This window comes from Diceros bicornis, chromosome 11 (assembly GCF_020826845.1).
Source record: "Diceros bicornis minor isolate mBicDic1 chromosome 11, mDicBic1.mat.cur, whole genome shotgun sequence".
Taxonomy (NCBI): domain Eukaryota; kingdom Metazoa; phylum Chordata; class Mammalia; order Perissodactyla; family Rhinocerotidae; genus Diceros; species Diceros bicornis.
Window position 1 is genome coordinate 1,423,620 of NC_080750.1, and position 26,649 is coordinate 1,450,268.

The window sequence follows — 26,649 nt, forward strand, 5'->3', positions numbered from 1 at the left end:
GTTTAGATCTGGAATAATTTAGAGATTATCTGTCCAAATCCATTATTTAGATATGAGACTTGGAAATTAAGTTTAGCTGTTTAACATCTGAATCTGCTGGCATTTGGCAGAAATTACCAAAAGAGTGACTCATTTAACCAACACAATGAAATCTAAGGATGGACGTTTTTCATCTCTGTTGCTGAGTAAAAGTTCCTTCTGGATTTGAAAAGATATAACTTGTTTAGTGTTTATCAGTTATAAAGTATTGTACATTTCTAATACATTGAATTAAGGTATGGTGAAAGTAGATTATAGGCTTAAAAGGATTCTTTTCATTTGCTTGTTTTATTTGCTTGCTTTTCATTGTTTTGGCCTGAAGATGATGTATTTATTTTAATCACCCTAGGCCCCAAATAGTGAAAGTTTGTGTGAAATTTCTTATGAGTATAGTTTCCTACTAAGAGCAGTGCCATGTCTGAACACTCTTGGGCTTTCACAAGAATCATCTCATCCTATATTAGAATATTAATATTTTCCCTTCTTCTTATACCTTTATTGGATGGTGAGTCATATATAGTTATAAGCTGAAAGTGCTCCGAATTTGATAAAGGCTATAAGTTAATGCATTTCTGCTAAGAAAGGGATTTAAACAGATTTCATTTGGCTGTACTTTCGTTTCACTTGAAGTGCCAAGCATGCAGTAAAAATTGCTTTATTCAATGGATGGGCTACCTTCATCAAGATGAGATTGAGTAGCAGTTGTCTCTGTATTATAAAATATCAAAATGGTAGATTGAATCTGGAAGATACACATCAAGAAGCAATGTGGAAGTTTTAGATTGTTTATCCCTTTTCATTTACTACTGAGTGTGTGTGTGTGTGTGTGTGTGTGTGCACGCGTGCATGCTCACTCACATGTGTTTTGGACTCTTGATACATGAGTTAAGTCCTTGTTGGTAGAAATGGCTAATTAAACAAACCATAGTAAAAATCTCTGTCTTTGAATATAAAATGAAAAAATACTGATGTCATGCATTTTTCCAAATATCATAAAGTTGCACAAAATCCTCAGGGTCTTTTGAATGAACTGCTTTTAGATGGTCCTTTTAGAAGACAGCTGCCCTGTCAGATAGGAGTGACATATAAAAACAAACAGCTGCTCAGTGGTGCCAAGATGGGCGCCAGGGTGTTCCCTCCTGCACAGGATCCAGGTCACCCTGGTGCCTTCCTGTGTGGTCAGGCGCACGCGGCTGTAATGTTTACACACACTGCTCCAGAATCCTGAACACCCGTGATGTAACCGTTGGGGGAGAAGGAGCGGTCTGTGTCTCATCAACTGTTTAATGACCTGGGTCATGGATCCTGATACCCAATAGGAAAGACTGATTGTAGTGAAACTTCACTGGTGGGGACAGGGCCATGCAGGAAGAAGGCTTTCCCCCAACCCCCACATTGTTTATTTTCAACTGTGCTTACCACCCAAAAGGAGCTTTCTGCTTTGAACTTAAAATAGTAGCTTTTAACCCGGACAAGTGAGTCAGTGCTTTAGTATCCAGGGACTGGAGTGACGAAGCTCTTGAGAGTGTCACTGTCTTTCGTAACCAAGCTGACTCAGCTCTTTTGGAAGCTATTATGGCCTCGTAACTATCTCCAGTAATGTTACTACGTACCTGCGTGGGAACACTCAATTGAATTAGAGCTGCCATTTTCTCTTGTTTTAAAATTGTTTCTCACCCATCATTTCTGTTTTATTTTTGAAAATGTGCCGTTCCTACTACATATAGAAATGCTTTCCAAAATCCCTGAATATGTTTGTATAGAACTACTTTGCTTAACCTTATAATCTGTTTAAGAGCCTATATCTGCAACAATATGGAGAGAAAACCCTCTTCTTCTCTGGGAGAATCATGATAAAGGGAAAGAAAAGGTAAGAGAGAATTTTCAAAAATACTGAATAGTAAAGTGGTGGTATTCATTCAACTAAATGCCAGCAACTATGTTTAACATGGAAAAGAGCCTGAAACAGTGAAAGGAAAACATGTAAAAAAAAGAGAATATAGTTTTCAATGAATAAATGCCCTATCACAAATTATGAACATTTTAAAGATCTGTTTCAAACTCTCTTTCCTACTTGTAACAAATTATCAAAGACTTTTTCATCCACCTTCCTTTGAATGTTTGACAGTTTTTTCTGGACTGTGGGTTTAATTCTGTGTGCATGTGTGTGTGTGTTATGCATGTATGTGTGTGTGCATGTGTATGTGTGTGCGTGTACATGTGTGCATATATGTGTGTGTGTGTGTGTTTATATTTTAGATCTAGCTGTATAAACTAGAGATGTTTCCAACTGCTTATGAGATGCTGCCACCTGGATTCCCACCACCTGTACCTCAACATTTCAATACATCTTCCATCAGATTTGCAACAGTGTAGTTCATTTTCAACACCTGGAATCATAGATTGTTATTGGCTGAAAGAAAAGGGCTTAGAGACCCTGTAACCTGTCTGTTGCATTTACAAATGAGAAAATGGAGGTATGAGAAGGGAAAGACAGCTGCCTCAAATTGCATATAGGTTATTTATCACTCTAATCATAGACAGTATTGACTCAGTTCTCACACTGGGTTAAGCAGCAAGCAAAGCACTTTCCAGGGGTTATCTTATTTAATTCTCACATCACCTCTATTTTTGTTGGTGCTATTATTATCCTCACTTTACTGAGGAATGACCAGGACATAGGGTTAAATACCTTCCCTGTAAAGTTTGAGTTATCTCAAACATCTCCCTATTTGCCAATTTATCGGTAACCCCTATAGGACATTTGCTGTGTCCATTTGCTTTGCCCCTTCCCATTTCTGCTCTCCTCACCCTATTCTCTTTTCACTCCATTCCTTTGTGACTGTAATTTCACCCTCCTGGGTGTTCTCACTTCTATGATGTTTCTTTCACATCCTCTTCCAGTTATTTCTGTTTTTTACCATATTTTCCTCTCAAAGGAATCTGCCTTGCCTCCTTATTTCTAATGGATCAAAGTCAACTCCTAAACAGCTAGATGCCATCAGGCAGTCTGGTCTTTGGAGTTAGAAAGATCTAGTTTTGAATCCTCCCTTTCCTTCTTATAAGCCGTGGATTTTCTTGCTCAGTGTAGTAGCTTTAGCCTCTCTGTATCTGCTTCTGCATCTGTAAAATGGGAATCATTCTTATCTCACATGCTGCCGAGAGGGTCAGATGAGTTAAATAAAATTTCTTGCATTTTTTTGGGCAAAATTGCAACAATTGAATAAATATTTTTTCACTCCTCAACAAGATGTTGAGCATCTATGTCTTAGGGAAGGAGAGAGCCATCGTCTTTGCCCTTGTGGAATATATAGACTCATAGGAAAGAATCAATACTGTGATTTTTTAAAATCATAATGAGATGGAAATTGTAGGACTCACAGACTGGTCAAGTGAGGAATTTCCCAGGATGCTTCCAGCCCTCTGCTTGAAGGTGTGATTCCTCAATTGCCTGAATGGTCCTGGGCACTAGACTGGACATAGCTTTCTCAACATGAGGCCTGACAGAGATTGCACCAGTCTGACAGCATAGTCTCTGAAGAATGCCTCTAGTGGGAGGAGATGAAAGATTATTTCTATCCCTTTCATTGGGTCAATGAGGATACAAATTATGAGCCCATGGTGTCGTCTGTTTGTAATCATGTTTTATTGTCTTGATTAGGTACAATGAAAGGATACAAGGTTGTCCATAGACATACAAAATGATAGCATGCAAGATTTAAAAACTACTACTGATTGTAGATGTTACTTATTCTTACACTGTTTCATATCCTGTTTTTAGGAATGAGAACAGATGCTTTGGCAGACCTTGCTTAAAGATAGATGATAGTCTTGTGCTAATCCCAGGAGCTTCTCGTGAGAAGGAAAATTCCTTACATGGTGGTGTCATGGGATTTGGGCCCCATGTGAAAGACGTTTTGGAGTGTCTCCCACTTAGTTAACAGTTTAAAATATTATCAGCTATGTATGTGTCAGCAACTTTCTGTCATCAAGATTGAAGCTTCCTTGAGAGCCAGGGTCACATCTTGTATGTCTGTTTAATCCCCCACAATAATGAGCATGCAACCCAGTGCACAGGGGACCCTCAACACACACACATGCTTACTTCCTGATAGACTGGTTGCCACCTGTAGGTTGGAAATATTCTTGAGTACCATCCTAAGTCTGAACTATCATTTCTGGGAAATAAGGATCACAAAAGAGAGATGTTTGATTGGTTAGTTTCTACAGTGACTTTTCATAAAATACAGGTACATGGTAACAACAAAAACAAATGATTTTAAATACAAGTAAATGTATGTCTTTATTTTTCTCTTCTACAATAACACATTTAATGTTCAAAATTATCAGTGTCAGACCATACCTTTCTGACTTCCCCCCATGCAAGACGTGAAAATTAGTATTCCTTATTTCCATCTATTTTTTCTCCCCTGCCTTCTACCAACTTCTGTATTCTATACCATTGTTCTATATTGCTCAGTTTATAATATTTATATTCTGTTCTGTATCTATAGCAGTTTCTCCTGTGCTTTGTTTGTTGCTCAAGGCTAGTTGAAAAAACAAAACATCATTTACAATATTGTGATTATAATAAATAGAATCCACTATGACACTAAGTGGTCTGGTTGAACATGTGGAGAAGGAAACAATGATTCCATAGCACTAAAACTTGGTTTGTTCAAGGATAATATTTTAAGCATCAAGGTAAATGGATTCCATTTTCTTAAATTCCTTTAATTCCTCAAAATTGTGCCGTATTTTAGTTTCTTTCACATTTGGACTTAGATTTTCCTGTGACCTTTTATTTTTATTGAAAATTCTAATCTCTTTTTTTTTTGTTCTTCTTGGTAGAAGAAACATATGTTTTTATCATATTGCAATGATTTTCCAAATTTCTTAATTATACCCCTTGGTGAATGAAATATACCTTCTTAAATTCATTCTTCTCTGTGCTCTCTGATTTTTCTCTTCTTTTCGTTATTCTCCTGGTTAGGTCCACTATTACTTTAGTCCCATGTCTTTCTCCATATTTGATTCTTTTTACTGTCAAACATGGTTTTGTTTTTTTTAGAAATGTGTGTAGGAGGCAAACTGAGTCCTTGTACGTCCAAAATGTCTTAAATTTTTTCTCAGAGTTAATTGATAAATTATTGTATATATAATCCTGGGTTCAAAGTAATTTTCCCTCAGAGCTTGGGAGACATTAGTATATTGCTGTCTTTTATCCAGTGTTGCTTACAAGATATCTGATACTAATTTGATTCCATCTTTTTTAGATAACTTTTTTTTTTTATTTAAATGCTTATTAGGATCTTTATCTTTTCAGCTCTGAAATTCCACCGGAAAATTAAAAGCTCACAACAGGAAACTCTCAGTCCAGTGTGGCTAGGTGGGGCTCTTTTGAAATGCACCTTCTTGCACTAAGTGATCCTCTAGGAGCTGGAAACAAGCACCTTATTCCACTTCGGGGGCTTTTCTTCTATTCCAACTTTGGTTATGTCTTCCTCTCCATTTTTTTCTTCACTATCTTTTTGGAACTCATGTTAATTGTACAGTCAACCTCCTCAATTTATTTTTCTTCCTTATTAAATTCCATCTCATATTTTCCATCTGTTTTCTCTCTATATTTTATTTTCCCAATTCTCTTAATTTTTTTATGTTGATTGAATTTTAATTTCCAAGAAATCTTATGTCCTCTGATTGATTCTTTTTAATGAAGGACAGTTTTGCAGCTCAAATCCTATGGAATTTATTAAATTTTATAGGAAAATTAGAGAAACAAAGAAAGTTGTTTTATCTTAACTATCTCTAAGAAACAACGCAACCAGCCTTAAAAAAAATGTGTGTGTGTACACTATATGTATTCTGTGTACATAGATAATGTATACATGTATTTATACTGGTAAATTTATACTGGTATTTCACTGGTACTTTATTTACACTCCTTTTCAAAATAATAATAATAGGCTAGAGTCCATTACTGATGAGTTTTCAAAGCTTGGTGTGTGTGGCTGTTGCCCAGCCCTCAGTGTCCCCTGTCAAACTTCAGTCCTATAGTCCGCGAGCACCATCAGTGACAGTGCGTGTCAGTAGAGGTGCTTCCTGGTCAGAGCCAAGGTTGACTGACCATCTGATCTCTAGACCTTTGAAGGTACTTTGCTCATCTTCATATCTTTTACCTATTTTGCTGCTCAGTAACTGGTACTAGAAAGTAAGAAAAGGAGATAAAACTTAAAGTTCACCATTTTGCACTGCTCAGCATTCTTTAAAAATAAATGCAGAATCCATAAGGACGTAGAGTCTTTTTCTGAGAGCCCCACTTCCCTCACTTCAGGGAATGAAGGGAACCCTAGAAACAACAGAGGGACAAAAATACCCCCTCCCTCCACAAAATCTGCTCACTCTGCCTTTGAAATATGTCCAGAATGGACCACTTCCTAGCGTCCCTCCATTCCACACTTTTCCACACCACCTTCACATCTCCTTTTGAATTTGTGATAACCTCCTAGTGAGTCTCTCTGCCTATGGTTTTGCTCTCCCTACCTAACCTCACCATGGTCTTTTACCCAAACCCAGAAATTCAAGTGATCATTTACAAATTAAGTCAAATCATGCCTCTCTTCTGCTTGAAACCATCGATGGATCCTCATTTAACTCGCAGTGAAAGCCAAGGTCCTTTCCATGGCCTACAAGGGCTCGGGGGATCCGGCCACCGTTCCTCTTTCCGATTCCGTTTCTCACCACTCTTCTCCTCACTCAGATCTCCATGGTTCTCTTGCTGTCCTGGCACCACGATGAGCCTCCTCTTTCCTCCAGGCTTACACTTCCTGCGCCCTCTTCCTGGAACGCTCTTCCTGCAGACCTCCTCCTGTGGTGCTTCTTCTCTTCCTCTGATCCTGCCTGGAGGGTTCCTTCTCCAGGGACACATTCCATAACTCTTCTGTCTAACGGAGCTGCCGGAGCTGCCGCTCTTTATCTCGCCTTGTTTTCTTTCATAAGGCTTATCATCACTTGGCACTGTATTTATTTGTTTTTTTCTACGTTTTTTTTAAAAAAAATTTGTTTATTGTCTGTTCCTCCCACCAGATGTGAGTTCTCTGAGAAGGAGGCATTGTTGGGTCACCAACATGTAGCTCAGTACATAGCACATGGTAGCTCTCAATAAATATTTGGCAAATGTGTGAGTGAAAAAAAAATAGCAATGATATAATCTTATTTTTACTGCTTTTCTCTTTAAGGCTACCAGTGTTATGTTTTCTCTCTTTTTCCTCCCCATCAGAAATTAAAGGTAGATAAAACATCTGTTGAGCACACAGAGGTGAAATTAGGCTTTCGGATGCATGTGGTGTAGCTGAGACAATCTCCCAGGAGCTTCTGGGCCAAGGAAACATTTGTAGCCAAAATACCATAGTATTGGCAACTGTACTGTTTTCTGATGTTATTATAATTGGATAGTATTTCAGTTACATTGTGTGTTTAAAAGACTTGTGGCTACTTCAAAATGTAAACATGATTTGCAAAACTACTTTAAGTTTTGGACAACTGACTATATTATAAATAGGCTTTTGGAGCTCAGGCCTCCTGAAGGATGAGCACCACCTGTGTCTTCCTTCTGCCTCCTTTCTTCGGTTGTGTGGCTCCTGACTTCCTCCTGGGCAGGAGAAATAGCACTGTTTCCAGTATCTCTTAGTATCTACAAACGTGATGAGATAATATCATTCTGCTAGTTCCTTAGTTCTGAGTTTGAATGTCCTTGGCATTTACTTCGTAGTGGAAAATAGTAGATGATTCTTCATATGCAAGTTTTCCACTGCTTTTGAAATACCTTCTTTATTCATTTTAAAAATGGCTAAAATAAATCCATAGTGTTTTGAATGCATTTTTCTTGCTGCTGTTATTGTTTTTATTATTAACGGCTCCAAATCCAGTAGAATTTGTGTTTGATTTGTAAGCTCCATGATGGGAGCTCTACTTTTGTGTTGTTTAAAGTGTTATCTCCAATGGCTAGCCCAGTGCCTGGGACACTGTAAATGCACAATCGATGTTTGTTGAATGGTGACCAATACTTTTAGAGAATTCTCATTCCAAAGATTTAGTAACATAAAAAACCCATCATGATGCATACTCTACTCAATGCTACTGAAATGAAGTACAAATTGATAAAGTAGTTCTTTCTTTACATTTCTTCTGAATATAGATAACTTTCTGAAATCAGAGAATTGATTTGTCAGTTTAATATCTTTTATTGACCTAATAATATGTAACCATATAAGCAGATAACAAAAGTTAGTAGCCCCTCATTATTTTAAAAAGTGGTAGGAATGTGAGAATAAGAAAAAAAAATCAGAGGTCAAAAAAAATCTTCTTCAGATAAATAGGATAACTTACTGAGGCATCTTTTGAAATCCTTAAATTCCATGCTGGTGCTACCAAGGTGAACTCTTGAGCTACACTGCTTCTTGATAAAGGATTCTGGTCTTTGCTGCCAGTGTTATGTCTGCCCATTTACAGTGGAAAGTACAGTGTGGTACCTGGGATGTTGAAAAAGGAGAGGCAGCATTCATACCTGGAGAGAAACCTACAGAAATAGACTAGGCTCTTTCTTCCAGATTGCATTATTCATTTTTGTATGCTTGTCTTTACCTGTTTTGGAAGTCTGTTTTCTAATCTTCTTCCAAGGCTTATCATCTCCTTCATATGTCTGTAACATACATTTCTCAGACAGGCCAAACAGGATTAGTACATATTTGGTATTGCAGAAGGGCATTATTGACTTTAAATGAGATCTTTGACTTTTCATGTGATGCTAGGCAGGAAGCTTACCATTTCCTCATCTGTAAAATGAAAGACTTGGACAAGATAACATTTTCTGAAATTTCACTGAACTTCAAATTCAGCATAGTAGATATATATTATATATGACTACTTGCAGCATACTGCAGATGTTAAATAAATATTTGTTTCATTGTATTTTGTAAGTGACCTTGTTATTTCCTTTTAAGGAAAAAAATAGTATTACATTCAAATGCCTGTGTATTTATGGGAAATATTTCAGAACTATGAAGGTTGAATTCAGGGTTTCATATAGATTGTCTTTATACTTTCTCCAATATTTCTCATAATGTGATTGTATTAGTGGCCTTAAGATGTGAAACTGATTAACTCTTTGCAAAACTTAAAAGGAAATCTTTCACTGAGGGAAAATGTATTCATCAGAAGTGTTCTGATAGATGATATATTTTTGGTAATGAAATTGATAGGGGCAATTAACAGTTTTTTCTAAGTTGGCTATGCTGTTATCTTGTTATGCAATGATATTGCTTTTCTGACAGAGTGGAGATCAAAGTTACTTTGGTCTCATTTCCATAAACCAAACTTTAAATATTCCATCAGAGAGTAGATGATGTGACAACAAATCCTGCTTCTCAGACCACTTAAGAATATAGATGTTGTTCTTAAGAGGAGGTTCACTCCTGCACGCCAATACCAAGGATTAAAAGTTTACTCATCTTAGGGCTGGCCCGGTGGCGCAAGCGGTTAAGCGCACGCGCTCCGCTGCAGCCTGGGGTTCGCCAGTTCGGATCCCGGGCGCGCTCCAACGCACTGCTTGGCAAGCCATGCTGTGGTGGTGTCCCATATAAAGTGGAGGAAGATGGGCATGGATATTAGCCCAGGGCCAGTCTTCCTCAGCAAAAAGAGGAGGATTGGCAGATGTTAGCTCAGGGCCAATCTTCTTCCCAAAAAAAAAGTTTACCTATCTTTAATCCCTAAGGTAAAATGTACATAAAATTGCTATTTACGGTGTACAATTTACTAAAGTGATAAGTTCCTGGAATAATCTTATAAGAAAAATTCAAGCTTATTGAAAAACTTGAGATAACACTGAGTCATTTTAGTAAGTAAAGGAAATAAAGTCTAGTTTTGAATATGACAGATTTGCTGCAAGAATGCAAAGTTGATGAGACTAAGAAATTCAAAAAAATTCACTGATTTATTTTCTCTACTACTCAGAGAATGCAAAAGCCCATTTATTCAGATATTAATTACATGGTAAATTAAAACATCTTTGAAATCAGGCTAATATCCTTAGGAGAACTCCTCTTAAACTGAAGTAGAAACAGGATTATAATTTAACAGATATTAATACTGGTTAGGAAAAATCTTGAGACTTCTTCAGGACTTCAATTTAATAAAATATTGACTGAGGGTAGATGTATACATGGAAATATAAAACATTTTACCCATGCCTATAAAAATAGTGTATATCATTTCTTAATAGTAGGTAGCAATGACTTGAAAAGACCATACATCTCCTTGTCAACATACACATTGACAAAATTATTATAAACATGAACTTTGTATGCTAATTCTATTTTCACCCAGAACCTCAATTTGTTCTGTAACTCTGGAACATATATGAATAACCATATTGGGTTCACTGGTGAATTCTACCAAACATTTAAGGAAGAAACTATACCAGTTCTCTACAATCACTTTCAGAGAATAGAAGCAGAGGGAACACTTCCTAACTCATTCTATGAGGCCAGCATTACCCTAATACCAAAACCAGACAAAGACATTACAAGAAAAGAAAACTATAGACCAATCTCTCATGAACATAGATGAAGAAATCCTTAGCAAAATATTTAGCAAATCAATCCCACAATGTATAAAAAGAATTATACACCACGATGAAGTGGGATTTCTACAGCTAACATCACACTTACACCTACAGCTAACATCATGCTTAACGGTAAGAAACCTTAAGTTTTCCCACTAAGATGGGGATCAAGGCAAGGGCATCCCCTCTCACTACTGCTTTTTGACATAGTACTGGAAGTGCTAGCGAATGCAGTAAAACAATGAAAGGTATACAGATTAGGAAGGAAGAAATAAAACTGTCTTTGTTCCCAGGTGACATGATCTTCTATGTAGAAAATCTGAAGTAATCGACAAAAAACTCCTAAAACTAAGAAGCAGTTATAGCAAGGTTGCAGATACAAGGTTAATATATGAAAGTCAATCACTTTCCTATATACCAGCAATCAACAAGTGGAATTTGAAATTGAAAACACATTACCGTTTACATTAGTGTCTCCCAAAATAAGATACTTAGGTATAGATCTAACAAAATATGTACAAGGTCTATATGAGAAAAACTACAAAACTCTAATGAAAGATATCGAAAAAGAACTAAATAAATGAAAGATAGTCTGTGTTCATGGATAGGAGGACTCAATATTGTCAAGATGTCAGTTCTTCCCAAATTGATCTATAAATCCAACACAATTTCAGTCAAAATCCCAGCAAGTTATTTTGTAATATTAACAGACGGATTCTGAAGTTTATATGGAGAGGCAGAAAACCCAATATTAAAACACAGTATTGAAAGAGAAGAACAAAGTTGGAGGATTGACACAACCCAACTTCAGATCTTACTGTAAAGCTACAACAACCAGCACAGTGTGGTACTGGTGAAAGGATAGACAAATGGATCAATGGAACAGAATAGAAAGCCCAGAACTAGACCCACATAAATACCATCAACTGGCCCTGGACAAAAGCTAAAGGCAATGCAATGGAGCAAAGATAATCTTTTCAACAAATAGTGCCAAAACAACTAGACATCCACATGCAACAAATAGATCTGGACATAGACCTCACACTCTTTACAAAAATTAACTCAAAATGGATCATAGGTCTAAATGTAAAATGCAGAACTATAAAACTCCTAGATGATAACATAGGAGAAAACCCAGGTGACCTTGAGTGTGAAGGTAACTCTTTAGATACAACACTAAATACATGATCCATGAAAGTAATAATGAAAATTAAAAACTTCTGCTCTGCTAAAGTCAACGTCAAGAGAATGAGAAGGTAAGCCACAGTCTGGGAGAAAATATTTGTGAAAGACACATTTGATAAAGGGCTGTTATCCAAAATACACAGAGAACTCTTCAAACTCTTAAAAGAATAAAAAAATGAACAACCTGATTTAAAAAATGAGCAAAAGACCTGAACAGACACCTCACCAAAGAAGATATTCAGATGGCAAGTAAGCATATGAAAAGATGACATCATATGTCACTAGGGGATTGCAAATTAAAACAACAGTGAGATTCCACTACATACCCATTGGAATGGCCAAAATCCAAAACACTGACACACCAAGTGCTAGTGAGGATGTGGAGCAACAGAAACTCTTCATTCATTGCTGATGGGAATGCAAAGTGGTACAGCCACTTTGGAAGAAAGTTTGGCAGTTTCTCACAAAGTTAAACTTACTCTTACTGTACAATCCAGCAATCACACTCCTTGGTATCTACCCAAAGGAGCTGAAGACTTAAGTCCACACAAAAACCTGCACATGGATATTTATAGCAGCTTTCTTCATAATTGCCAAAACTTGAAAGCAACCAAGATACCTTTCAGTAGGTGAAAGGATAGATAAACTATGGTATTCAGATAATGGAATATTATTCAACACTAAAAAGAAACTATGAAGCCGTGAAAAGACATGGAGGAACCTTAAATGCATATTACTACATGCATACAGAACTACATACTGTTTGATTCCAATTGGATGACATTCTGGTAAAGGCAAAACCATGGAGACAGCAAAAAAGATTAGTGGTTTCCAGGGATTAGGGGGTAGGAAGGGATGAATAGGCAGAGTACAGAGGATTTCTAGGGCAGTGAAACTATTCTGTAATATACTACAATGGTGGATACACGTCATACATCTGTTCAACTCATAGGGCTCACCCAGAGCGAGCCCTAATGTAAACTGCGAACTTTGGGTGACAGCGTGTCGATGTAGGTTCATCAGTTGTAATAAATGCACACTCTGGTGGGAATAATGGAAGATGATGGGAGAGGTTGTGCATGTGTGTGAACAGAAGCATATGACAACTCCCTGAACTTTCGACTAAATTTAGAGTGAACCTAAATCTGCTATAAAAAATAAATTTTATTAGTTAAAAAAATGTAAAGCAACCTGAAAAAACCCTTACATTTATACCGAGAAAATAAACTAGATAATAAAATTGTGTCTTCTCTTTCTGATGGGCAGCAGCTATAGTGTTCTCAATTCAAGTCGTCTTTTGACGCCTGGTTTTCCAACCTGAGGTTAAGGAAAATAACCTAATCTCCTTCTTAACTGACCCACAACCTTATTTGCAGTGAACACTTAGCACCAGTTCTTCATAAAAAGGTGGGAGGAGGAGGGGATAGGGGATGTCCAGAAAGCAGTCAGTGGGCACAATTTAATTGGCTCGTGCCCATGGGACGTCGAAGGCTACAAGCCGAGTTCACGTACCTGCAGACTCCATGCCTCTTCTCAGAGCTGAAGATGACAAAGGCTTGTTTGGTTTATGCGAGGATGTCTCCGCTCATCACTTCTCAAAAAATGAGGGGTATATATCCTCTTCATTTAGGAAATGTCTGCTTATAATAGAAACTTATTTTCAGTCAGCTTTTCCACTTAGATGATTTATGTCACCTCTGACCTGCTTTCTGATAAAGCATGACTTCATTCATGGCTCTGGAGATGGCCTGTGTACACTGACCTGGCATAAACCTAGGGTGTTAAGCCATCCAAGTGGCACTTGTTGGTGGGAAGATTGACATCCCACTATAAGAATGCCTGCAGTGTAAAGCCGCTGCATTCCTACTGAGACCTGATTAAGTTTATCCCAGTATTAGGTTCTTCTCTATTACTCATATTTCTCAAAAGAAAAGAGGTTTTTCTAGCATACCGAGTATCTGGCTTTTAATGGCTACTGAGCTGAAATAACATGCGTATATGGATGGTTGTTCATTTGTTTGCTTCCTGTCTCTTCTGTTACTGGTTCATTCTTGGAGGTTGGAGTAGTCATGCCCTTCTGGTCAGCTGACCATTGCCATTTCTTAGAAATGACACTTCTCACTCCGAGTCTAAGGAGTTAGGTGCACCAGTTTGCATTTAGCTTCTCATCCCATCAGTCAGGGAAGACTCAGGACATTCAGAACTGATTTCCATGGCCCAGGAGCCCAAGTCAGCTTGGCATGAAGGGCTTTTCCCAGACATCCTTGAGAATATCTTGAGAAAATTTAGTCAGTGGCTCCTTTTTTCCCCTAAACTACATTTTGCTCAATGACGATTTTATTCTTTCACTGTCTAAAAATACTGCACCACATTCCAAAACCTCAGTCATTAATACATGGAGGAAAATGTATATTTTCACATACCTGTTTTTCCACTATGATACTTGCACACATGTTCTATAATTATTGAGCTCTTTTGTTTTAAAATATATAGTTTCTTTGTTTTACTAGGGAGCTAAGTTTTGTGTGTTTATTTCAGAGCTTATTCTTTGCACTCTGGAATATCATGGCATGCCAAATAAAAGAAAACAACTACAACTTTCTGAAGTATCAATATTTGCTACCACTTGCCTCTCTCTATCCCACCTTCACAGACAGTATTTTACATTCTAATTTGCGTTGCCCTTTTATCATTCTTTATAACTCAATTCTTCATGTTTACTCCTCTGTATTGAAGCTGCTTTCCTAACACCTCCTGTCCTACTTTAATTTTCATTCCTTGTTTACCTCTATAAAAGTAGTCTAAAAATAAAGTCTCTGGTTCTACAAATCATCATTATTATGCTTATTTATATTTCTGCCTAGAATACTTCAAAGCCCTTAACAGAGTTTCCATTATTCAGTGCCCTCTCCAGGCTGCGATCTGTGTGCTCTCTGGCCAGGTCTTCAGTTATTTTCTTTTCTGGAGTGTGTGTGTATGTTTTGTCTCTGTCTGTCCTTCTGTGTGGTTGTGTTTGTAAAGTCTTGATTTAGTCACTATATATATGCTTTTAGAGGAGTTTCTTTTTCTTGGGTATTTCTTGATGATTTTTACTTTGTTCTGATGAAAAATGTGTATCAAAGCACTGCAGCACAAATAGTACTTTTGTACTTGCTCGCGCTTTTCCGTTTTAGGAGGACTGGTAGAGACAACAGCTCTTCTTTTATTTTGGTTTCTACAACACAGAGGTTGCTAGGTGACCTTAATCTCTTTCAACAAGAGGACAGTCAACAACAACAGCAAATTCCTGCTCTCTATAGGTTTGTATATTCCACCTAGAAGATCTAGCAAATAAAAAAGGATTTAAAACATTTTGTTAATGTACAGCTCTGCATAGACCTCCTACATTTCTGTAACACAGCATCAGATATTTTTAAGTTATGCTGCCATTTCTTCAACATTATGACATGCTTGTTCACAAGAAATCAACTTCTAAGTAGTAATAGTTGTGTACCGTCTCCAGGAAATTTAGTATATGCAAGTCCAGTTTAATATGAAATTTTATGAAAAACATGTCAAAATTTTGTTATTAAAATATCTATTTGGATTTCTCATTTATTTATATGACTCTATTCATCCATTGAATTTAGCTTCTTATACTTAATGTCTTCTTCATTTAGGGAGAAATATATTTAAATTCTTCATCCTTGAAGGTTTACTTGAAAGTTTAGCCTCATATTTTCATTTTTAAATAATTTTAATAATATCATAAAATTATTTTATGTAATTTTCATGTATAATTTTGAAAATTAAAAAAAAATCTTTCCTACTTACATTTTTAATTCTTCCGTCAAATTTCACCCATGATGTTGCTTTCTAGCTCCTGCCAAAGTTAATAGTTACATTTTCTCCAATAGCAAGTGGCAGATATGCAGACTTCTAGCAATTGCTTAATGCCTTTCTTTAGCCCTTATTTAGGAATCGTGGGAATAGCCAGGGCTGATACACAGCAGGTGTGGATAGTGTGGCTGTGCTGATGGTTACTGAAATGTCTCCAAGGCTGCCAGAGAACTCTGCCGCCCTAAGCTGGCGTGGCTCCCTCCCCACGGTCCTGCAGCTAAGACAATAACCTGTGGCCTGTAGGTGGCCTTTGGGACCCTCCTCCATGCTTGGACATGCCAGCTGTTAAATATTTCGATTATCACTCGTGCACGGCAAGAGGATCATCATTATTTTGTCTTGATATTTACTAAACTGCTTTTAAGAATACCTTATGATAGAAGTATTTTATGTCATGTTAATGACACTTCCAGTTTTACAAAATACGTAATTTGTCTTGAACAATCTAGGTAAATATAACTGGAGTTTTCCTATATGTTCTGAAATATTTTCACAGTAATATTCCATTTTAAGGAACAAGATAAAATTAGGATTTGGGGGAAATCTGTGCAGTTTTCCACTCTCTTTCCTTTGCCTGTTTATTGGAAATAAGATTTGATGAAATTTTCTTGTTTGGATTTTTAGGATGAAAAATATAGACAGTATAGTAACTGAAGTAATGTTGCTTTTTAAAAATAGTGATAGATCAAATGTTGGCAGTTTTATAGTATAGTATTACAGTTTGCCATCTCATCACCCGTTAGAATTTTTCTCATTGATCCTTTGGTGTTTGTATTGACGTTATTAATGTAATGGCTTTAAACTTCAACTCATATAGCTCATATGACTTACAGCACCCTTGTGTGAAGATATTCTTTGGACTATAAATAATTTATATCATAATTAATAATTTAAAAGTTCATTCTTTTTACTTCCCATCTGTCTTAAAGAAATGGGAAGATGGGGTTAATATGCACCTAATAATTTTCACAAAAAGTAGAAAAAAATGAACTCATTTTTTAAGTATCTAGGTTAATGTTAAGATATGAAGGAGTTTTTAAGAAAGGACTTACAGTCTACCAAGTTATTGATCCTTAATCTATGGCTGTTATAAATGGATGTAATTAGCAATTCAGTCTAAATGAACCATGGAGGAGCCTCATTACTCTGAAAAATCCATTTCATCACTATAATAGGAAATTTCCAAATCTAAAGGAATAGAATATACGTTGTAAAAATTTCTTTGGAATCAATAATGAGCATTGTGACTATCAGTTACAGTTACATATTACAACTGAAGGATTACTCATATAAAGTTTTATCATATAAGTGTATTTAAATTGGGATAATTCTACCGATGTAATTTTGCTCACGTTTTACACCATATTCATTTGTACAATACCCCTTTTTCCTATATATGTACTTGTCCCATCTGTATCAAATTAGACAGATTATCTAAGTCATAGAACCCTAAAGCCTTAGATCCGGTTTGGAACAGATATGATACAGTTCCACTTTTTATAGGACTCCTTGTCCTTCCGTGGTCGGCTCTAGATCATGCAGTTATGGGGAGTCAGCATCGGAATTAGACCCTGGGGAGGGTTTATACTTTCGTCATCTCCTCTACCTGCCTGCTTCCTTAGTTTGCTCATGGATTTAGGAGAGTTATGGAAGAGAACTTTCTTCTGAGATTCAGCTCGAAACCTCGCTCCCGGTAGAACTTTTGTCCTGCAGTCAGCTTGATAAAAGTAATCGCCCACACCTAAAATTCCTAGTGTGGAGAAAAAGGCAATGACAGATGCACCATTAAAATCAGTGCACACACTCTTCTTTTCCCCTCTCCTCTCCTCCACTGTGTGGAATTTCTGGAGAGGATCCCCAAAATGCCTGGACATTAGGAATGGCGATTCTGTCGTAGAGAATTTGTTTCCTGTTTTAGTGGATGAAAATAAACCGTATCCCCTACTGGCTGTTTGAAGGTAAGGTCTTGAGCCCACCGCGCTGGTCTGCTATAGCCCCGTCTCTGACCAGAGCGGTCGAGTATCAGCAAGTATCAATGTAATAGAAATGTTTTGTGTTTCAGATGCAAGAACTTATATATGGTTTTTCTGCTTTATTTTTATTCAGTGTTTTCTTCTAATGTGAGTTTTCTGTCTTGGTTTTTAAAAATATCTATTTCCTCATAACTTTTTGTTTGTTTCTGGAAGGTCTGTAAGTTGATCTGATAATCTAAACACCATGCCATTTATACCTGCACCTCCTCATTCCTGTGTCTAGTTCTTAAATAATTTCTTTGTGCAATGGAAATACCCTGCCAAATGGCTTATATCTGCTGCCTGATATTTCAGCTTTGCTTGGCAATTTTAGTTCTATAAAGATTGTTGATTAGAAACAACCATGTTTGGTGTGTGTTTGTTTTTCTCTTAGTGGAATTTGTTCTGTACACACTCACTGAATTTTCCTTGGAGTCACCACTTGGTCTGTTGGGAAGAGCGTGGAGTAAATATGCAGAGGCGGTCCTTGTTTTCTTCCTAGAGTTTTAACTACTGTACAGTGGTTTTTTTAAGCATTAATAGAACAGCCGTTGCTGCCAAGTAGCTGACATTCTGAAATAGCGCTTCCCTTTAGGCACCGTACTGTTGGGATCATTTACTTGCAGAAGGAGGTCGTGTGTGTACGTGTGAGAGAGAGAGAGAGAAGTGGGAGGAGAACTATTCTGTGGGCGTATCCTGCTGAGGTCGGGAACCCGCTGTTGAATGAACTCCAGCCTGACCCCGTTTGGACCTGGAGGAGGAGCACATGGACCAGGGAAGCCGCCAAGGCAACGTTAGAGCAGGAATGAGATGCTTCTTGCTGGGAAGCTTTGGAGAGAAGTGCACTGAAGGTGAACCAGTCACACGAAGGGCAAGGAAGGACAAGACCCCTCAGGGTAAACATGGCCCCTGTTTAAACAGGGTCCCTGTTTATAGTGACTTCTGATCAGTGATGGAAAGAAAGAGTTCTATACACGATGCACGGCCTGGATTGAGGGATGCGTGTTTATAGGGGGAATGACTGGTTTGTAGAGAAAAATTTTGTTTTTGAGAGAAAGTTTCTGCTTCTAGGGATTGAAATGTAGAATAACATACCTTTCACTAAAATGAGATTTTTTTCTTCACTGAATCTCCATGCCAGTGGAGCCCTGACGCATAATGGAGGAGCGCACAGGCCCGGGCTGTGTGCTCCTGATAGGATTTTGAAGATATAATGACCAAGAAGGCATTCAATAAATCTTAGCCATTTTTATTGTTATTGTTATTTTTTCATCTACATTCTGGAAAATATTGCAGAAAGTAGATATCCTTTTAAAACACAGTGTAGTTGCTGAAGATAAAATATACCAGAATAGGCTTCAATTTAGGGAAACAAAGAAAAATCTATTTTGGCACCATATTATCCTCAGAAAGATTGCAGCTTTGACTGTGGGGTTTATTTCATTCAATTAAAAATGTAGATATGTGTGTGGGGGTGAGAACATTTAAATGTGCTCCTAGGCTTTCCTTCTTAGATTTTTTTTTTTTTCTGTATGGCTCTTACCTCAACGTCTGTCTTCAGCAGTTACCCTTCGTGTGTTTATTCTGTTTTGCCTCCTAAGCAATTTTTTTTTTAACTCTCAATATATCAGGTCAGAGAAAAAACCCGGTGTATAAGATGACTGACAGTGTTCTGCATTTTCTTTGGGGATATTCAGCTCTGCATCTTGAATAGGATCATTAAGCTTCCCTTTCAAAGCAGGCCCCCCAGCGTGAGCACATGTCATCACTGTATTGATGCCTGAATGTTATCGGATGGGAGATTTTCCAAAACAGAACAAAGCCAGGATCACTGACCCTGAGGAACTGTGTTCTGACAGGAGACGTGTGGCCTCCTGAAGGTGTATGTGCTATTGGTTGGGGGTGGCTTCTTTTCATTAGGGGGCTGCTTGGGTCATAGAAAACTGGAAGGGCGGGTTTCTCCTGGGTAGTCTGCATACTTGGTTCCCAGCCAATTAGATAACTGCTGGTAGCAACACCACTTCCTCTGGGACTCCCGTCACGTGCCAGCCCTCCAGGGCAGCCCCACTGAGCTGGTCACACCATTCTGAGCCATGGGCACCGCTCTCCTGATTGTCCCAAAGTATAGATAAAGATCCGCTGCCAACTCAAGGGATTCACAGCCCAAGTTCTCACAAAACCCTGAGTGTAAAGATGTTATTTTCACTAAGTTTTGTTTTGCTGTTTTAAACAGAAGACAGGAAGGCAAGTGTACGGTTCTATGGCTCCGCCTTCCTCAGCATGTGGTCCCAAAGTTGCTAACCCAGCCTCAGAACTCTAGACACTGACCCTCCTCTAGTCTTACCAATGCTTCTTCGACCCTTTCCAAACACACGAGATGTTTCCTCGTCTCCAGCCCCGAGCTCCTGTGCTTCACCTGCCTGGTCACTGTTATTTGGAATATATAGATTCCTCAAATACATCTTGTCAAGAATTTATTTTTGCATTTTGGATTCCTTCCTAGAATTACCTATTTCTCTGATTAGTACTATCATTCTTCCAGGCAAGCAGCCTCAAAGCTTTATTACTATAATTGAGTCTTTCTCTTCTCTCTACATCTAGAGTGTTATTAACATCTCTCATTTCTCAATCAGTAATATTTCTGTGCCTGGGCATTTTGCTTCATTTCCTTTGCCACCCCCTTGTTCAGACTCTTCACTTTATGTCTGAACTACTGCAATAAGCCAATGACTTGCATGTGATGATTTATGACACCTAAATCTTCTACTGCTTCATGCTTGCTAGGATGGCTGTGCAATAAAACAGACGACGACAAGTGTTGTTGAGAACGTGGACAAATTGGAACATACACTGCTGATGGAAATGTAAAATAGGATAGCCACTTTGCAAAAGTTTGGCAGTTCCTCAAAAGGTTAAACATAGAATTACCATATGACCCAGCAATTCACCTCCTAGGAACTCCGTTCCCAAGAGAATTGAAAACATATGTCCACACAAATACTTATAAACAATGAACAGTCATGTTCAAAACAGCATTATTCACAAAGACCTAAAGGTGGACGCAACGCAAGTGTCCATCCACAGATGAATGGATAAATAAAATGTGGTGTATATATGTATAGATATATATATATAATGGAATATCATTCACCCTTAAAAAGGAAGGAAATTCTGACACATGGTACAACATGGATGAATCTTGAAGACATATGCTAAGTGAACTAAGCCAGACACAAAAGGAGAAGTATGTGATTCTGCTTATATGAGGCATCTAGAATAGTCAAATTCATAGAGACAAAAAGTAGAATAGTGTTTGCCAGGGCCTTAGGGGAGGGGAGAATGGGGAGTTATTGTTTAATGGGCACAGAGTTTCAGTTTGAAAAGATGAAAAAGTTCTAGAGATGGATGGTGCTGATGGTTACACAGCAATATGAATGTGCTTAATGCCACAGAACTGTAGACTTAAAATCTGGTTAAAGTGGTAAATTTTATGTTACATATATTTTACCACAATGGAAAAAGACTTATAAATGAATGTTAATAGCAGCATTATTTATAATAGCCAAAAGGTAGAAATAACCCAAATATCCATCATGAATAAAGAAAGTTTTGTATATCTATACAGTAGAATATTACTCAGCCATAAAAAAAGAATTAAGTCCTGATACACACTGAAACATAGATGAACCTTGACAACATTTTGCTAAGTAAAAGAAACCAGACACAAAAAGCCAACTTCTGCATGATTTCATTTATCTGAAATATCCAGAATAGGCAAATCCATAGAGATAGAAAGTCGATTCACTGCAGGAGAGATGAATGAGGCACTGACTCTTACTGGGTGCTGGATTTATTTTGGGAGTGATGAAATTGTCCTGAAATTTGATAGTGGCAATAATGGCACAACTTTTTGAATATACTGAAACCCACAGAATTGTATACTGTAAAAGAATGAATTTTATGGTGTGTGAATTATATCTCAATTTTTAAAAATCCTAAATCTTAACACATGACTTTCATGATGCCATGTTCATGAAACAGCATGTCCCAGTCTCAACTTACTGTTTCAAGCTCTGTAACTTTGAGAAAATTAAGTGACCTCTCTTCTAACTCTGCAAAATATGGATAGTAATAACTCCCTCACCAGATGTTTGTGTTAAATGAGGTAACATACATAGTGCATGTGGCATGGTGTCTGGCGTTTTCTAAGAACTCAGTAAATTCACTAAGACCCCTTAGGACGTGAGCCCTCAACAGCTTCCAATACTATTCCAGATATTATTTCTCGATATTCTGGAAAATGGCCCAACTCATTTGCCATTTGACCAATACTCTTTACATTCTGGCTCACATCTGCCTCTTCTCCTTTATAGAAATCCTTCCATTAGAAAGGGCTTTTTAGTCTCCCTCTGTGTGCTGTGCATGTTCCTGCAGCTGTCTTTGACTGAAAACGGTGCTCCCTCCCCTTCCTCTCTGCCTCTGAATTTCTCCCCGCCCTTAGAACTCAGTCTGCTGAGTTCCTCATGCATGAAACTTTCTCCCTTATTTGCGTGCATGGTCATCTCTATTTGTAGCATCCGAGATTTTCACTGCATCTTTGACCAGTGAAGCCTTGCTTTGGTTATACTTTTAAAGTATGTCTCTTACTAGGTGATCTTTTTAAAGGACGTGTCCAATCTCTTCAGCTAAATTAAAGCCCCTAGGCACAAGGCCACATGATATGATGCTTTACCTTTTCCATAGCCCTCAGCACATTGCCTCGATACAGTATATTCTGAATATACTGAATTCGCTATCTATGAGTTGTTAGTGCCACACCTCGACAAGCACAAGGGCTTAAGGTAATGATTCTCAATCCTGGCCGCACCTTAGAATCACCTGGGGAATAAGGCTTCATTTAGCCCACAAATCAGAATCTCTGAGCACAAGGCCTCAGCTTCACACCCAGGTGATATGGTTACAACTGAGGCTGAGAACCATCGGATTCATCAGATGGAGTAATGTAAGCCTGCAGGGCCTGAGCCTGACTACCACAGTCACGATGTGAGGACCTGATGCGGGCAGAGATGCTTGGGCACTGCCAAGTGCTCTACCAATACCAGACGGTGTTGTTATGGCGCATTTGGGAGTTTCATTGCTTTGAGAAAGATCCTCCAACCCTGAATTTTTTAACAGGTGTAGTGGAAATATCCAATTACAGGCATCGAAAATCTTTTAAACTCTACATAAGAGCTTTCACACCAGATGTACATGCCTTGTTCCCTTTTGCTAACTTAAAAATGTTCAAACTCTGTATCTTTTCCAGGCTGGCCAACATTCAGCAGCAGACCCTCTCAAGACTGTCCATTGCCCTTGCTCCTGTCCAGTGGCCACGCTTGGCAGCGGGAGATGGGCCCAGCAGCAGCCCACAGGTCATGATCCAGCAGGAGCAGTGAGGGGCAGAGCAGCTGGTAAGGCAGTGGGGACCCTGGTGCTTGGTTTGCGAGCAAACGTTTATTCTCAGTGTGACGGCCATCTCTCTTCCAACCTTCAACTCTAAGTTACTCTGTACTCTCTCAAATACCTTTATTGTCTGTGCTCATGGGTTAGACTGCAAGATCTGTGAATATCCCGAAGATGTGTGCTGGCTTTTTTGTATATGCATTTTTGTCTGGAGAGAGGGAAGATTTTCATCAGATTCTCAATGTCCGTGAATTAAAAAAACAGAGACATGAGAACCATTCAGATATAACTATAAGCATGGAGAAGGTGCTCTCTGTAACACTAGTCAGTGTTTCTCTCCTCCATTTTTACCGCGCTTGTGGCCACTTTGTCTCAGTCTTGTTGAGGACCAAAAAAGTGATATTTGTGGTTATTTGCTGATCTGAAAAGTGAGCACCTTCTGAGCCTAGGCAGCTAGGTTTCTTGACAATTTAGCCCCATAAAACTAGCAGAGAACTAAAGTTTAAATGACAGATCTCAGGAAAGCCTATGTGATTTTTTCACATGATTTTTCTGAAAATACAAATAGAGGTCCTGACAGAGGGAGACACCAAATACTTTTTACATCATGTTCTTATAGTTGATCTTAATAAAGATCAATTTTTTCTGAATGCTACTCACCTGCTAATGAGTGTCCCAGCCTAAGGGTCATTTATCAGATCATTATCATTTACATGGCTGTACAGAAGTAGGAACGCATGTATTTTTCCCCAAAATATTGCAGATGAGCACTAGAATGAATTCTATTATATATACCTTTGCCTGTACTATAAGCCAGTTAAAATTATGAGTGTATCATAGGAAAGAAATGAAGGTTAGGTAGAGAAAAGGAAGAACAAGGGTTTTTTTCCTTTTAGCGGGTAATTCAGCTTCCATTTCACTGAATCGTGTTCGTGCATTCAGCATAACGAGTCTTCTAAAATGCCTGGTAGCTGTCATCTCTGCCCTCACTCCAGAAGCCCGGGACATAAGTGTCCACTCTGCCACTTGATACCTCTCAGAGCCTGGCTGGTGCTGAGAAGCCCCTCCCCGTGTGTCCTCAGGTCAACTCCCATGATTCCTGGATGTTGCCGTTTTGAAGACACGGGGCAAGTGCATCTGCCTAGATTACTGCTCTGCCCTGGGAATTTTAGGTCACTCTGTAAGGGAAACAGAACTCAGCACAGTAGTGACTCTCAGAATGAAAATGTTCCCCTTGCATGCTAATATCTTTAGAGTAATCACTGTCACTGAAAATAGACTTCCTCTTTCCCCTCTCATGCTGGAAAATCTGAGGTAATTATGAAGAAAGCATTCTTGGCTCTCCCCTCCTCCCCCGGTGGACACTGTGCCCTCACTGTGGGGACCAGCCACTCGTTCGGCACTTGGCCTGGGCAGGAGAACTGAGCCACATTTTTAAGATGGAATTTTTATCTCTTCAGTGAAGTCGCAATGCTAGTCAGAAGATTTTCTCTTCTTGGAGGTGAAGGGTGGGTAAGTAAGGAAATGCAAGTTTAGGGAAAAGTGTAGGATAAATTACTAAGAAAAGAGGACAGGAAATTAAAATATTAGCTGTTAGTTAAAAAAAAAAACATTTACAAGTAATTCCCAGAGGAGTTCTTTCCTCATGTCCAAAAAGAATCTTATTTTCATTTAGTTTTTTCCTCAGCCTAGGATATATTTTCAGTGATAAATAAGCCTAGGGCTTATTTTTAGTAATATTTATTTGCTGTGTGTTCTTGAGAAAAATTTTTAACCTTTTTAAGCCTTGTTTTATTTGGCAAGGAGGAAAATAGGTCACAGTTAATAATAATGGGATTATATAGTATATGGAAAATATGTGCAGGGCCCGGCACACAGTGTGTTCTCAATTTTATATTAGCATTTGTTTATTATTATTAATCATCATTATTAGTGTTGCTTTCAGTTTTTAATAATGAATTCATTCAAAATGTATTTTTTGAGCACTTATCAAATACCAGGTTCTGTTGAGGAACTGGGATGCCTTAATCAGCAAAACAGATTGAAGTCTCTCTCCTTGTTCAGCTTGGAGTCTAGTGTGAGGCTGACACAAACGAGATAAATAATAAAAACGTCTAGTGTGTTGACTACCAGGAAGTGCTCAGCATGAACATTTAAAGCAGAAAAGGGAAATTGGGGGCATGTCGAGGTAGTAATTGAAGATGGGGTAGTCAGGAAAGACCTCACGAGGAGATTATTTTTTGAGTGAAAACGTGAAAAAGGAAATCAAACATATCCTAAAGTTACATGGAGGAAGAGCGTTCCACGTGGAGGAGAAAAGCCACAAGTAGAGCAGTAAGTTTTCCAGAGTGATTCAGAGAGATCTTACAAGCTCAGTCATGTACCGCCAGTAACCGTTTACACACAGACCCAAGTAAGTGATGCAGATGAGAACTGTGGTTGTTCAAGGAATGGCAGGGTCCATCTAGACTAAAAGTCAAAGGAAACTTCACAGAGAAAGCTGGCAGGTTGTGGCCTGGATATTGAAGGATAGGAAGAACTTGGATAGTTGGCAAAAGGATAGAAACTTTCAGTTATAAGATGAATGAAGTCTGAGGATCTCATGTACAACATGGTGACAGAGTTGATGACACTGTATTGTATAGTTGACATTTGCTTAGAGAATAGAACTTAAATGTTCTCACCAAAAAAATAAATGAATAAAGCTAAGTATGTGAGGGGATGGATGTGTTAATTAACTTGATGGGGGAAATTCTTTCACAATGTATATGTATATCAAATCATCATATTGTACACTTTACATATCTTAGTTTTATTTGTTATTTATACCTCAATGAAGCTGGGAAAAAACCTCCAAAGAAAATGTTCTAGTTAAAGTTAGTTTTATACACATCACAGTTACGTAGCCCTCACACTGTCAGCCATAAAACAAACGAACAAACAAAAAACCAAGAGGAATGACATCCCAGTGGAGAGAAGTGGAGGAGAAAGGGCATGAGATGGAGTGAAATGAGGGTGTTGGCTTTGAGGGCTGGGATGCGCTGGGCAGAGGAGGGGGAGTGAAATGAGGGTGTTGGCTTTGAGGGCTGGGATGCGCTGGGCAGAGGAGGGGGAGGGGCAGGTAGTGGGAGAGAAGAGGGAAAAGCAGGCGAGGCCAAGTACTGTAAAACCCTAAGGCCAAGCTAAAGATTATTACATGCAATCCTACAAATATTGAGGAACAACTGAAGCAGGCAAGTAACTGGCTGAATTCAGGTCTTTAGCAAAATTATTATTTTGACAACTTGAGAAGAGTCGGGAGATGGAGGAAGTGGTGGGAGTGATTTAGGAGTGAGGATGAGAACATGGATTATAATCATAGAGAAAGGACTGAAAAAGGAAGATTTGATATCTTTTAAGGAAAAATCATGAGGATTGACTTGCTAATTGCACATAGGAGATAAAGTTCTCTTCCAGTTTGAAAATGACCAG

At 38.2% G+C, this 26,649-nt stretch overlaps 1 protein-coding gene across 4 annotated transcripts in view; it reads left to right on the forward strand.

Annotated features, from left to right (window-relative positions):
* Positions 1–26,649, forward strand: part of TET2 (tet methylcytosine dioxygenase 2) — a 119,319-nt gene that overhangs the window by 11,608 nt on the left and 81,062 nt on the right. For 3 of the 4 annotated variants that reach the window (XM_058549843.1, XM_058549842.1, XM_058549840.1), the window contains exon 2: positions 23,042–23,186. The gene's annotated coding sequence lies outside the window, so the exon portion shown is untranslated. Of the gene's footprint in view, positions 1–18,512; positions 18,633–23,041; positions 23,187–26,649 lie in introns of those variants that run through there. The other variant, XM_058549841.1, reaches the window with a different exon arrangement.